Below are 16179 nucleotides of genomic sequence, written 5' to 3'. Positions count from 1 at the left end.
TTAAAGATCCCATGGCCCTACTTGAAAAGAGAAGCGTGTTTCTCCCATTGTCCTATCTAATAATCCCCCAGATAACTATTCATATTATTGCTGTTTGTAGAACATTGCCGCAGGCAAATTGGCCGCCTTTTTCACCTGCAAAATACAGTTGACATATTCTACAGTATAAACTGTGAGACATCCCCTGACATAAAAGGTGCATTATCGAATGCAAAGATTATTTTTATTATTTTATTAGATTATGGCTGATCTGTAACTTAATACCATTTCTCTGTTGTCTTCTTATATCCTTTGATATCGCAGCCTATCAATTATTAATCCACCTCTCTCTTCAGTCTCAATCATTTGAGGCTAGTTTTCCACAGTTCTTAAAAAGAAAAAAAACTGACTTTTGAATTAAAACCAAATTTAGCAATGTTACCATATTTCTGCACTGAACATTAAGACAAAATGGTACATGTATTACAGACCTGGACAACGTGAACTGCGGAGCTTGAGGGAAATATGATTTGAGAGATTTATAGAAGGGGTACAAAGCATTCGTTGTCACTGCTGAAAGCTACCGAGATATGAAAAATGTCTGGAGGGTGAAATGCCATCTCCCGCTTGCTGAACTACCAGAGATATGCACACTTCTTAGCTGGGTCAAGTACCAATGGGGATTCTTCTTCATAGGATTGTTAACCACATGCTCTTAACAAATCCGTTCCAATGAATGCATTTTTTGTAATTGGTTGACAGCAATTTCATGATTTATCATTTGCAATTAATATAGCCAAACAGTAGACTTGGCCTTAGCACCAATGAGACATTCCAGTCACAGTCGACCAGGCTTGATACTCTGATGCATGGGTGTGGAGACAATTCAAGTGATACCACAAGCAAAATACTGGGAGTATTTATAAGATCCAATGATTAAGGGATGAACTGCTAGCAGGTTCAAAACAACACTCTGCTCATGTTTTGAGGAAACATCTGCTCATCTTTAAGCAATAGCAGAGTGCAAAAAAATAATTAGGGAACTAACAGTAATCATGGTAATATAATTACGTGACCACTTTCATCAATACTGTTCAGCATGGTCTCCTTGTGTTCCGTCACTTTACAGGAGCTTACTATTTATGAGAGCAAAGACAACTTATGACCACCTCACTGTTTGTAGGGGTGATAATAAATGTACAGTGACCCATCAACCACGTGGATGTATCATCACTGGGCCCAGGAGTTAACAACCTTCAATAATGATTATAAATATTAGAATGGAGTAAAATGCCAGACTAATTGATATACTGCTCTTTCCAATATGTGAACAAGATTTGAATCCAGCCTAAATTCAAAGGATTACTTTTATTTCTCTGTTATAGCACAGAAGGTGGCTGTTCAGGCCATCAGCCCTGTACAGTACAATGCAAGCTTAGATTTATGCAATGCCTTTCATATTGGGAGGATATCCCAATGTGCTTGACAATCCTGGTTTTGGGAACTGAGTCGGGCTTGGAGTCCTGGTGGGTGGGGAGGGGAATGATGACTGAAGGTGTGGTCAAAGAGGAAGGTCTTGAAATAGACCTTGGAAAAGGTGAGGGCAGATTTTCCTCAGTGGGGAGTCTGGGTGGCATTCCAGAGAATGGGAGCAGATAGGCAAGGTAGGTAAGGCAGGGGACATGAAGCAGGCCTGTGAAGTGTACTGGCTGTCTGAAAGAAATCTGCTCAGCCAACTATTTTGTTGTTCCCCTAGATCCTTTTATATTTCTCCATTTCTGATATTGATTTAATTCCTTTGCCTCAACCATTGTCCTAAGTATATTATTCCATATTGTAACTACTCTCTGTGTAAAAAAAATCCTCCCAGTCTCTCCCTTTGCTCTTTTGGAAACTCATTTTGTAAATTCAATATTTATCTAAATCAACTATATTCTCATTGGGGATTTAAAAATGCATTGCATTGGGTATGGTGATGCTTTTGGTAATTACAGTACTTCAAATCAATGCCCACAGTTACTGACTCACCAACAAGTGGAAATAATTTCTCCTGTTTATCAAACCCCTATCAAACCTGCAAAATGTTAAAGCTTCTCTGCAGCACTCTCATTGAAACCCTTTCACAAAGGCACCACTAAAAAATTATATACATATAAATTTCATTGAAATTTAGATTGCTGGCAAGTAAATAATAATAATCCTTACATTTGGTAAAGTCAAAAGGATATCCCAAAGCACTTGGCAGCATACACTTTGCTCTAACCCTCACCTTGTTTGGTGAGGGTTAACGCAATCAAACATTATAAAACTGCTGTGCTTCTTTCATCATTAGGATAAAGAATTTAATTCTAAAGAAAAGGGGATATTTTGTTAAAGGTACCAAACATATATTGTCTAAAACTATTTCAAAAATAATGAATCATTAATAATAATTTTAATCATAATTTTCCCACAAAAATAAACTGGTGTTCTTTGTCTACAATGAAATGCTGTGTTTGAATTGAATGAATGTTCCATTTGTAAAATTAACTCCAGTACAGAACGCAAAGAAAGAGTGGAACGAAAATCAATCCCGACTCGATTGGGATAACAGTAAAGACTCCCCTACCCCATACAAGTAGGATGACTGCTGATTATTACGTGAATTGAATTTGGACATTCTCAACTGACTTGTGAGTGGAGTTGGGCTCAGATTCACGGCTCAGCCTGTGCGTAATCTGGCAATAAATCTCATTCATACAAGGTGGGGTCACAGGATAGTTGATGTGGGAAATGGAAAAGGGACACTGGTGAAGTACAGTTGTTCTGTTGGAGTTGGAGTAAGGCAGTGATGGGCGGCCAACCTTTTGGGTCAGCCAACAAAATACATGTTCTTGATTGAATGTGCCGTATATCAAGAAATATTCAATCAAGGAAAAACACGCACTTACCTAGACTAGTGCGAATGTTCAGGGCGTCACCTCTTGATGGCCCTGTGGTCACCATTGGATTAAGACATGTTGGGTGAAGACTCCAATCAGCGTTAGTGCAGCACCTGTCGCCAAGTACAACTGTTATAAAAAATCACAAAATCAGTTTGGATAAAGAAGACCATTGGCCCGTTTGATCTCTCCTTCCAGACCACCCAACCTGACCATTTCTTATCACATCTACAAGCTGTTTACTTTTAAATCGCACCTGCCCTCAACCACCCTTCCTGATAACTCACTCCTGTTGTTAATTACCCTTTGAATGGAAAAATACTTCCTGGTGTCTCCCGACATTGGAAAAGGCCATGCACATAACACTGAATGGAATTTGTACCCCAATGCTGGAGAAATTAAGACTTCACTGTACATCTAATCATTCTGTAACTGACCTAAGAATGCTTGATGCACATATTTTATTGATGCAAATAAATGTTCATGTGCTGATGTGTCTTATCTTGATGAAGCTAAGCATAAGTTACTTTTGTTTATAAACAGTTAAATTTGAACTTCTCTGAAACGGTCAGCATGAAGTAAAGGAAAGTTGCGTATGTAAAGCAAGAATAAATGGTTTTCAAGCAATTTATATCTGCAACTTGACCTAAAGAGAGTGAAAAATCACCAGGTGCATATGTTTTTGTTTCTAAAATGGTCTTTTTGCAGCACACACACTTTGTGACTCAGGTCATTTATTAAATCTGCAAATGCTTTCATTGTCTTTTGCAGTGAATCATTATGTGAATCTTGATGGCTGGTTATGATTTCTGTTTATTTATTCATGGGCCAGTGAAGGTCAGTTGAATGAGAATGGGATTGAACATACGACAAATGCACATTCCCAGACTGAAATTTGGTCTCAAGTGATGGAAAATAAATCCTCTATCGGACGGAAGGGTAGAAGAACACGTTTTTAATCTATTCACCTCCCTGCTCCACTGTGTAGGAGGATTCCATGTCGTGAAAATGTTATTGCCTTTTGTGAATTTATAGGGCATGGACATACTCAAAGTGCACATTCCTGGACTAAAACCTGTTTTCAGGTGTTGGCAAGTAAATCCCCGAATACCACATGTGCTGTCTTGCCTCTTTCTATCTATGTTTTAATACAGCACCAACCATTAGGTTGAAGGGTGACCTGACAGAGGTCTTTAAAATCATGAGGGGTTTTGGTTGAGTCAATGGAGAAAATTATTTCCACTGGTCAGTGAGTCAGTAACTAGAGGGCATCAATTTAAGAGAGTGAGTCGACAAGCAAATGAGGAGGTTCGGGGAAATGTTTTCATGCACAGAGTGGTTAGGATATGGAATGCCCTGCCAGGTGTGATGGTTGAGACATAATCCATATTAGCTTTCAAAAGGAAACTAGATAAACATGTGAAAAGAATAAACTACAGGGATTTGGGGAAAGGGCAGATAAATGGGACTGAAAGAATTGCTCTTAAAGGAACCAACACAGACACGTGGGGCCAAATGGCCTTCTGTGCTGTGCTGTAAATTTCTATGGCTCTATTATAAAGTGCATTCTTTCAAGGACTTGAACACATAATCTATATTGACCCTCCAGTGCAGTCCTTAAGGAGTCTCGACCTGTGGAAGCTGCCCTTCCCTTGAGATATCAAACCAAACTCTTGTTCCAGTGATTCAGGTGAACCGTAGATTCCTGCAACACTATTTCCAAGAAAAACAAGGAAGTCTTCTCTTGTCCCGGCCAATATTCCTTCCATATCCAAATTCACCAGGAATGGTCATTCATCTCGCTGCTGGTTGTAGGATATTGGTGGCAGGAAGGCTCACTGTGTTTCCCTTCATAACATCTGTTTCAATTGTGCGAAGCACTTTCAAATGTTACAACTTGAGGCACTAAATCAAACACAAGTACTGTAGTTGTTTTGATTTATGCAGATACCAAAATCTGTTTTCTAGCGCCAGCGAATCTTTCCATCCCATTAGAAGCGCAGAATGAAAAGTAAGCCGACTTCACTAAACAATGTGTAGGTCCCAATGTCAAGCTATCTGGAAATGCTCCACGGATGCAAGATGTAAAGCCTGTCTACTTTCATTAGGTAAAAGTGAGTATGAATCTCAGTTGATCTCACTGATTTCAGAGCTTTCTGTTTTTTTCCAGCTTTCATTAAGTCAATGACTCTGTTGACTAGTTATAATGGTTGGTGTAAGTGACTAGCTTGTCTGCTTGGGCCTGCTGTTTTCCCAGTGGGCCTTTGGCTGGTTGACTATTTTAACATGGTGTAGCTGTTTGCTCGGAACTGATGTGAATTCCTGGCAACCGGGCTACGGACCGCCCTACAACTTTATTTCTATCAAATTCAATTTCATTTTTCTGACTTTCGCCCGAGCTAACCCACTCGGACCACTCTCAGCTCGCAACGACAAGCAACCACCAGCAAGCTGCGTTGCGTTGTTTTTCTTCTCTGCGTGTTTCTTTTCAGTTTGGGAGCTTTTCCCCCACGTGTCAGCAGCAAGGACCAATGCCGTTGATAAGGTTCGATGATGATGTTTGCTAGAGGTAAAGACCAGAGGCATGAAAATGTTCATCAATATCATAATCATTTCAAAAGACTTTTTTTTGCTGTTACCGTCAGATTACTACTGCAGTACTATAATGCCTTTAAAATCCTGCTGACTATCTCAACACTCGCACAATGTAACAGCACAGATTTAGTCCTAATTTACCTCGGCCGGTCTCTGCCTCCTTTCTACTGGAAGCCAAATGTTGAGTCAGCTTCTCCTCCTCTGCATACCTCTCCACCCATTCACCTCATATTTCAATCTCACATAAAATGCTCCAGAAAATGTTACCAGCTGGCCTTCTGATACTTGTCAAAGGAAATCCCTAACTTTTCTAGTCTTGTGTAAACCTCTGACTTTTTCTTCTCTGTGGTACCAGTTTAACATTTCACAGCTTGAGGGTCGGGGTGCAAACCATGTACTGTCCACTACCAAACATCCCAATCGGTCACTCTAACAAGAAGTTGCCGTAGCAATGGTGTGATGCCATGCTGCCTTTACTGGCCCTGTGCGTGACTGGATTCCAAGGTCCAGTACCTGTAATTAGCATAAACACTTCTCATTATCATTTGATCTCAGCAGGGACTTCGTAGAGTCAGACTGGGCTCTTTGTGTGAGCAAGGCATAAACGTCCCCGACAATAATACCATGACTGCATGACTGATCTCTTTTACCGTGCCTTCATTATGGGTGGGAAGAAGATCTAACGTGTTGTTAACCTACCCTAGCGTGATTTTAATTCCGTGCTTCCAGTCGGATTTCCCATTAGAGATGAAAAAGTTTGCCAGAATGAGACCCCCTGTGGTATCACTGCTCTTTGGGGATGAAAATGTAGAAGTTTCGTAACAGGTTTTATCAGGTCAAATCTGTTACGGTGCACAAATTGTCCCCCCACTGATGTGAGAACCAAGGTCACAAAGTGTCCTTAGCGCCTTGAACGTGGATTGTGTCGGACCAGAGTTCCAGTGAGTCAGCATGACATCCTTCCTGTTTTCCTAGTAAAGAATCTACTGGAATTCATCGCGGGATAGAACCCATTATGCCGCAATGCCATTCCACACAATCTCCATACTTCTTATGGATATGACAATGAGGGGAGGGGCGGTGGAGGAGGATTTGACCTGTCTAGTTTTACTCTATTTCCTCAGAACACGCAGAATTGGCCAAATTGTTGCATTCATTCAGTCTTGTCTTTGAAGTTGCTTTTAAAATTAAGATTATTTCTTCCCTGTTTTTAAAATATTTTTTCAAAAATAGGCCTTTCGCCCCGCAAAATACACAGTCACTCCGCTTTACAATATATTCTGCGAAGCGCTTTGAGACGTCTCAACGACGATGATTGGTGGATCGTTTTTCCGGGGATAATAATTCCTCCAAAAGAAAATTTTAAATTGGTGACACTGATGCTCGGATCGATTCCCGACAGGGCGAAACCTTGAGCAAGTTTCCTTACTCCACACGCCTGATAATAATCCCTCAGGGGGAAAAAAAATAATAAAATTGGTCACTTCAATCCACGACTGTTTGTGGGACGCTGCTGTGCGCAATTGGCTGCCGCATTTCGCCCACAAAATATACAGTCAATTCACTTTACAGTCTATTCTGTGAAGCTCTTTGAGACGTCAAATGCGAGGATAATTATAATATGATTATTATTATTCTTTAAGAATTTGCCAAATTCTGAAATGTTATGAAAACGAGAGTAAAGCTAAACCCAGGTTGGTATTTCTTCTTTAGAGCTTTCCTCCTCCTCAAAACCTCTCACTCAGCACCACTTTTTTTTCCCTCCGGTTTTAGGAATGCAGAAATGCACTTGCCGTCAATACTGGTGTTATTCTGATCACCCCCAGCCTGCTTATGTTATACATCTCCAAACACAAAAAGGAGACATATGAACGAGAAGTAGAATTACGAGTCTGCTTGATGCTGAAAGGAAAGGATAACGAATTCAGGTCAGACAGCAGGTCTTAAGGGTAAACATCACGGCCCTTTTAAACTGTCCAATTGTGTGAGGAACACCAGGCAAGTAGCATTACCATGCATTGTGTCAATAAGAAGGATTTTAAAGGTTGCTGTCAGTGAGAGATTGGTGACCTGTGATGTAAAGGGGAGCAGGCGTCATGCAGCCTATAATTAACACGAGTAATGTGTATGTAACACTGAGTCCATTCAACCAGAGCTTCACTTGCCCTGGTGTTAAACAGGCTATCTGGAGCATCTCGACTTTCCAGTGTTCATCTAATACTGGCTCTGAAGTGCTGGTTTGTATTGTGATAACATTTCACCTTCAACAATCAAAGAGTCGCCACTGGGAAAGCCTCCCGAAGGTTAAAGGTCTCGCCCACCAGGGCTGAATGCAGCCACGGGCCCCGATGTGCTGGAGCTGAGGAGGCCGATCACCTTCACTGCAGTTTGTGAAAGGACAACTGCGTTTGCTCTGTTTGTTTGGAAAACCCTTTGGAGAAGTGTTTGGAGGTGCTACCAATCTAACCAGCAGCGGTTTAAGAGGGCAAGGTAGTGGGTTAATAACACAACACAGCCTGCATTTATAAAGCGCCTTTCAAGTCAGGAGACTCTCAAAGCGCTCAACACCACTGGCTGGGATCCTGAGGTGCAGGTGGAAGCCCAACGGGGATAGCGAGGGGAAAGATAACCAAAAAGTGGGATTAAAAAGGAATGTCCTTGAACGAGGGGAGGGAGTCAATAAGGGACTGCAGGATGGAGTGATAGAGAGTGGGGCCAGAATGGCTGAAAGCCCACCCGCCGATGGTAGGGCGGATATGGACAAGGACATGGTGATGTACTGCCTCAGAATCAAGTCAATCCTCTGTGTTTTGTCAGATGGGTCTGCCTTGGCTCATCAGCAGGACTTGGAGATGGAGAGGTGAGAGGTTACTGGCAGCAGGGATTTTTCTCACTCCACTCCTGCTAACCTTGAAACTCAATGTCCTGACGGGCGGGGTGGTCCTCGCTGAACAAGCAGGAGGAAGCAGCATGCTTATGAAATATTGCAAACGTTTCTCCGATGCCTTTTCTGACTGAGCATCAGGCACATTACCCCAGCCCCTCGGCTTCGCCTATCTTCTCCCCGACTTGGGTTTCCCATTCGACTGTCTGACCTTTGAGATGGCCTGCTAACGGGAATGGTATTGTCCATCGATGTAAATTGTTTATTTCCATCTTTGGCAGCAGAAAACTGTAGGCATTGCCATTTTACTTCCTTCGATTAACAAAGGATATTTTTTAATCTCCCTTAAAGACAGATGAATAGAAAACTAATCACTTTTGAAGGGCTTCGTTTCAAAACATTTTTTTTCACAAACGGCAGTGCTTGGACACGAGTTGCGGACGAGCAGAAAATCTCCCATTGATACAAAACTTCTTCCAGAGTCCGTGACGTGCGCGACCCACCCCCAAGTGCTGTGGAAAATCATTACAACCGAGACTTCCAGATTTGGAGTGTCATGCAGGCCTGTAACATGACCCCTCATGACCTCTCCCGCCACACTCTCACACCACTGCATCATATTAAAGGCTTCAAGCGGGGGAAGAGTGAACTCGTTCTGGTTCAGGTCATCCCCAAAATCGACCCCATTGAACTCCTAGGCAGATCAGAGCCACTTACTGTGTCAAAATCAATAGTGGAAGTGAACATTTCCCTTTGGCTCCCCGCGTATTATTTCATGGCCTGCTTCAAATGTCATTGTCTATCCTTTTCTTATCCTATCTCCTATTCCCCCACCCCCATTTCCTCCGGCCACCCCCTCCCCTACTGCCTGGGTTCAGGCTTTCTGAGCCAAGTTTGTATTGGTTCAACAATTTTTTGTCCTGATATTGGATTTTTCTCCCGTGTTACCCTTTGAAATGTGTAGTAGCTTTCAACTTCTCCAGTAATTTATTCAGTGCGGTGTTGGGCGGGTTTGGGGTGGGGGGGGGGGGGTGCATTGTCAGAGGTGCTTTCGTTCAGATGAGCTGTAATTTGTCTGCCTGTTCAGATGGAGATTAAAGATCCCACCGCACTATTTGATAAAAAGCAATTTATCCCACTGCTCTGACCAATAATCCCCAGATACATTGTCCTTTCACTTCATGGCTGTTATTTGTAGCTCGTTTGCCCTACAAATGCACGATCACTACACTTCACAATGAAATCCAATGAGACACTGTGAGACGGCTTGACGACATGATCAGAACCAACATCAAATGCATGAATTATTATTAGTCATATTTATCAAAAAAAAGTCACTGCATTTGACAACGATTGTACGTGAAACACATCGAGACGTTTCTGAATGTTCTTTCACTCTCTGGGTAGATCAGTCTGTACATTTTCAACTGAAGAGCATAGTCATGCTGAAAAATTAATAACATTACAGGAATAAAGCTTCTAAATAATCCAGATAGCTTGATTAATTTAACAGGAAACCCAAATGCACTGATAAGGCAAAATAAAAATAAATGTAATAGTAACAATTGGCGATTCTAAATCTTTTCCTGCCTTCGCCCTTTGTTTTTCTATTCTCCTTTTTTTATATAAAACAATACTTTAGAAACATTCTACTGTTTCTGCTATTTAGTTCTTACTTTAGAATAGCAAATGCTACACGTATCTGAAGAGATCACAGACTGGCCTCTGGTATTTTGTTTAGATGACGATCTTTTGCTGGGCAAAGAGATCCTCTGGGATGCTCTTACACTGCACTCCAAAGCTTCGCAGAGATCCAGAGAGTTGATGCCAGTCACATCTGGGTATTTGTGGGACATGTTCTTTATAAATCCTTTTTCCAAATCTTGCAAATTAGACCCCAATTATTACAATACTCTCAGGAATCCAGTGAGAAATTGCTCTTTTTTTGGCAATGTATCTGGGTCCCCTTTGGTGGAGTCCTGTAACTTGGTGGGTAAGAGCCCTCGCCTCACAAGCGAGAGTTCTGGATTCAATTCCCAGGCAAGGTGAGACGTTGGGCAAGTTTCCTTAGCAGTAAAGTAGAAACACAGTTGTTAGTCGATTGGGGGTGGAAGCAGATCCAATAACACTTTTCAAAAAAGAATTGGATAAGTACTTAAAAAAGGAAACATTTTCAGAGCTATGGGGTAAGAGTGGGGCAGTGGGACTAGTTTGATAGCTCTTTCAAAGAGCTGGCACAGGTATGTTAGACGGAATGGCCTCCTTCTGTGCTGTAAGATTCTATGATTCTATAAGATATAAAACAGTTGTTGGATATAGAATAACTAGCATAATATTGTCATGACATACAACATAGAGAGTGAAGAAAGGTACACTAACAAGGCTCAAAATACTGCCCTGATGTTGGGTGGGGTGGGGAAGGGGAGAGATGAATTGAGCCTGATCCCTGTTTTACTGTCTCGGAGAGAAGAACAGCTTTCTTCCCACAGCTGTAAACAGATTCTAACTGGCTCATGGCTTTGCTTCTCTGAATTTTTCCAACCAAACACAGACCAATTTTAACCTTCCAAGCATTGGAAATAAAACGTATGGGGTCGGGCAGTGCAGGGCCTACGGAGTTTGTGTACACGGTCGCAGGGCTGAGTGTGTGTGTTTGGGGGGGGGTTCGGATCAGCAGGACTTGTCTGGGTACACTCCTGGGCAGTGCAGGGTTGAGGGGAGTCTACAGTGCAATTTTACGAGGTTTCATTTTTATGAATCAGTGCTTGCTATGCATTTTTTTGTTTGCTAATGCGGTAATAAAAAAAAATGCCCTTTGGCAGTCTTTATAACTGTAACCTGCAATGTGCTTTTCACCAGCTATCAAACTGAGCGATTCTGTAACTATGTCTTTAATATGTGTTGGCAATGATGTGAGAATGCTTTTATGCATTCTGTACTTTATGTTAATTTATTATATAGCCTGAACTAACTTGCTGTAACTTTACACACTAAATTACTCTGTGTCCTGTTCTAATTTACTGTATATCCGTCACTAAGCCACTGTATGTCACGGACTAACTTACTGTATAAGCTCCATTAAATCACTGTATATCCTGCAATAGCTTAAACAGGAAATTCAGGTATTTAAATAAAAAGCTCTTCGTTGTTACACTGATCTAAACTTTTCGCAGATGTCCATTACCTCAGTGTCATCACACTGTAATGTTTACCACAAACAAAGCAGAAGGCTATTCGCCGTAGCAATTGGGATGGGGAGTCAAACTTTTCTCCCCCCAAATGATAATAATCATAGAATCATGGAATTATACAGCACAGAAGGAGGCCATTCGGCCCATTGTGTCTATTCCGGCTCTTTGACAAGAGCTTCCAAATCAACCCCACTCCCCCACTCTCTCCCCATAGCCCTGATCAACCCCACTCCCCCTCCCCATAGTCCCCCACTCCTCTCCCACAGCCCTGATCAACCCCACTCCCCCGCTCTCCCCATAGCCCTGATCAACCCCACTCCCTCGCTCTCTCCCCATAGCCCTGCAAACTTGTCCTCCCCAAATAATTATCTACTTTTCTCTTAAAAGTTGTTATCGAATCAGCTCCCACCGGCCTTTCAGGCAACGCTTTCCAGATCCCAACAACTCGCTGTGTGAAAACATTTCTCCTCACCCCCTCTCTGTTTCTTTTAGCAACTATTTTAAATGGGTGTCCTCGGGTTACCGACCCACCCGCCAGTGGGAATAGTTTGTCCTTGTTCACCCTATCGAATCCCCTCATAATTTTGAAAACTTTGATTAAGTCTCCTCATAACCCTCTCTGACCAAGGAGAATAATCCTCGCTTCTCTCGCCTCTCCTGATAACTGAAGCCCCTCATTCCTGGTACCATCCTGGTCAACCTCCTTTGCACCTTCTCCAATGCCTTGACATCCTCCCTAAAGTTTAGTGCCCAGAATTGAACACAGTCTCTCGCTGAGGCCTAACCAGTGATTAAATAAAGGTTCATCATAACTTCCTGACTTTTGTATTCTATGCCCTATTTATAAAGCCTAGTATCCCGGACGCTTTTTCAACATTTTTATCTACCTGTCCTGCCACCGTCAAAGATTTACTTACATGAACCCCCAAGTCTCTCTGTAATAATAATAATAATCCTTGCATTCAATCGAAACAAACATCTCTAAGCGTTTCACATTTTTTCTTTAAAATGCATTCACTTTGTATTTGAAGGCAAACGCGGCAGCCAATTTTCACACAACAATGGCCTACAAGTAGCTACGAAGTGAATGACCAGTTTGTTTTATCTGCAGGATTGTTGGCCAGGACACTGTGACCAACTCCCTTCTCTTTATGAATAGTGTCATGGGATCTTTAATTTCCACCTAAACAGACAGGGTGATCCAACCTTACGGATTTTTTTTTAGGGATTATTACCCCCGGAAAACAATCCTCCAAATTGACTAGCAACCAGGTTCCTACTTACTGCTATGGTAAATAGAGGCGTGAGGAGTAAAGAAAATTGCCTAAGATTTCGCCCTGGCCGGGAATCAAACCCCAAGCCTCTCCCGCTTAAGTTATTAAATTGATGTCATAACATAAGTCACCTGTCACTTGGTTTGTAAGAGTTAATGTTGTTTTATGCGTCAATCTGTGACTTTGAGCTCACACGTCGTCCAGTATTAAATTGGCAGAAAGAAACACCGCACATCTTGCTTCTTCTGAGCTCCAAGAAATGCTAAGAAAGTAGCATTCTTATAGAAAAACAGACACAAATGATCTTTCCTGGAAGCTCCCAGTCATTCAATAATCAAGCAAACCCTGTAAATAACAGTACGACTTTTCTGAACGGTGACAATTCAAGGTCACGTCAGTATATCTGTGCCTTTTATTCATCGCTCCCCTTACAAAGTAGCGGATTAGGTTAAATGTTCACAGTTTTGTACCTTTTTCAATTGAGAATAATCTTGTAAAAATAAATGAAAATGCGTAGCACGGCAAGAGAAACCTTTAGCAGTTACAGTTTTGCAGCTGCCCAACATGAAATAAATGCCTTAGGGAGAATCCGCAGAAGGTGTGTCTGCCTGGCGCAGTTGGTACCACTTTCGCCTCTGAGTCAGAAGGTTGTGGGTTCAAGCCCCATGTTAGGATTTTGAACTTACGAGCGTAAGATAACACACCAGTGCAGCGCTGTGTGAATGTTGCATTGTTGGAGATGCCGACTTTTGGTTCAAACAATTAACCAACGTCCCATCTCCCTGTTCAGGTGGATATTAAAGATCCCAAGACACGGTTTGAAAAGTGAAGGGAGTTTCTCCTGATATCCTGGCCAACAGTGAACCTGGATGAAAGTGGACATTGACTTCAATGGCTATTTGTTGGACATTGCTGCGCACAAATTGGCTGCCACATTTGCCTCCGTTGGCTTTTAGAGGATCGTGAAGTTGAGTTGATTCACTCGAGCTCCTGGGAGCCAGGGAAGCCTAGCAACGATGGAGTTAATAAGTGTTTGCAACCTTAGTTGTAAAAGTTTTATATTATACATGAATATAGTTTGCTTTTGTTGGTTAATTTACAAGATTTTCGCCAACTCCTTGACAGTATTGGTATGCTATACACATATTCTTACAGGAATAATTCAGCTATAAATAGCAGTCTATATAACAGACGCTGGATAAGCAGAAAATACTAATCGACAATAGCTGGGTGCGAGCCAAAGGTGGCTGGTGCGGTTACTTCCATTCACTCTGCTAAATGTTCTGCTGGCACTGATCCATCAATGTGAAATATAATTCGTATTTCTTGAAATTAATAAGAAGCTGGTTATCAAATCTCTTCCGTTGCGAAGAGAACACCCGGAACAAAATAAAATGTTCTGCCACGGTCGTGTAGAAACGATTAATTCACTGCCGTTTTGTCATTTTTGCTTTTCGCTCCCCGAAACAGCAACAGGAAGCTCAGAAACCACAGAAAGGGGCTCGGGAGGGTTCAGAGAAAAGAGTTTTTAAATCAGTCATTAATGTTTCAGAGGTCACTGCAAACCCAGGACTCGAAACAAGGGTTAAAATATCAGTGTGTCTCTTCTGTTACTCTGTTTCGCCGTTTACCAAAGATCGAGGGATTTGGCCCAAACCTTTTTTCCACCAGCACTCTCTTTTTTTAATCCCGGAATGACAAAATACATTATTCCACAAACTTCCTTGGGTTGTCAACCCAGTTTCAGATTGAAATAGCAACCGACTCTATAAGTCTGCTGCCAGTTGTGTCCTTGCAAAAGTAACATACTCCAGATGGGGGGAATAAAAAATGAGTAGGAGGCCTGATTAATAACTTTATTAACGAAGGCCCTCGCAGTGAAAATGTCAGAGAAAGAAGTAAGGGACGTTTGTGTCAATTTGTTTATGTAACATTTTATGAGGGTGTCTGTGTAGACAGTTATACGCGCACTAAAAGAGAAGAGATGGATGATTTCCTCCGTGACGGAGGGGTGCGGTGAGGGTTTTGGCATTGGCAATGTTTGCCTTGCCAATGGCAAAGAGTATCCGTTTGTTCCTATCACAGAGAAGCCATATCTTCTCAAAGATCCATTGTGAATACCCAAGTAACCATTGAGGATATTTTGTGCTGTTTTTTTTTCCAATGAATCAGTCGGGGTGAGCTGTTTCTGTTGGACAGCAGTTCTTCACTGTGGAAGCAGTAGATGTTTGCTGTTATTATTGGCATTTGTTCCTATCTTTCATTTATTTTTTTTCCACTTCAGTTACATGAAGCAACAGGTTCTTTCATTCAATTTTAATGCACGTCTGTCTATCTAAATGTTTTGTTGCAAAATCCCTCCCCATGCATGTTTTTCATTCTTTCCAGCCTTGTGCAAAAGACAAATCTCTCAGCAAGGAACCCAGACTCTTAAAAGAACTTTTATCCCTTTTTGACCCCCTCATTTGCTAAGGATTAGTGCTAACAGTCATTTGCAATTCATCTAGAATCCCTGACTGACAGCCTCCTTCTGGTTCATGCTGTGGTATTTTTAGAGTTAACGTTTTTGTGCCTTTGGTTCAAACATCGTTCTGAAACACGTGGTCAATCAGCTTAAGACCAGAGAGACTGCAATAAACAGTCAGTCGCAGCGTTTCATCATTTGTAATGAGAATAGGCCACTTCTAGGCAAATATTTGGATACCTCAGTTTCCATATCGAGCTTTATAGACTCGTGTAAGGCATGCAGAAACTTCCAAGAGAAATGGAAGCATTTGGTGACACATTTTCTACAAATGTTATTGTTATTTCAGAGGATGTTTTTCCATTTTTCTCTCCTCTATTGAAGGCGTGAACTCTTGCTGTTTCTCGGCAGCCCTGATCCCAAGAGGCCGCTCATGTGTGAGTCTCACAACATACGCAGTCAGTACACTTTACACTATATCCTGTGAAACATTTTGAGACGTCCTCAAGACTCGAAAGGCGCTATATCAAAAACAGGGAGTATTATTATTTGAAAGGGAGTGTCAAAAGGCTGTTTTAACTTACAGCCAGGACTGATCCCATCTACGCCCAACCTCCCCACCCTGTGCCTGGCTAGCTTTTAGGAAGGGGAGTAGTAACGGCTGCATTTTTGTCTTCAACAAATCAGTGAAGCTGAGGGAGCCGGAGCCGCTCCCTACTTGACCGTGATTAGATCTCGAGGTCAAGCTGGGACCTCGCCGGTCTGTACGGTTCAGTGGCAAATTGAGCCGCCCATTCATCCGCTGAGCCAGTTCGGCAACCTGGGGAACATGGGGTTCTAACAGACGGAAGTACGGAATAATAAGTTTATA

The sequence above is a fragment of the Callorhinchus milii genome, unplaced genomic scaffold (genome assembly GCF_018977255.1).
Source record: "Callorhinchus milii isolate IMCB2004 unplaced genomic scaffold, IMCB_Cmil_1.0 Scaffold1, whole genome shotgun sequence".
Taxonomy (NCBI): Eukaryota; Metazoa; Chordata; class Chondrichthyes; order Chimaeriformes; family Callorhinchidae; genus Callorhinchus; species Callorhinchus milii.
The sequence above is the reverse complement of the archived record's forward strand: the minus strand, read 5'-3'. Positions refer to the sequence as shown.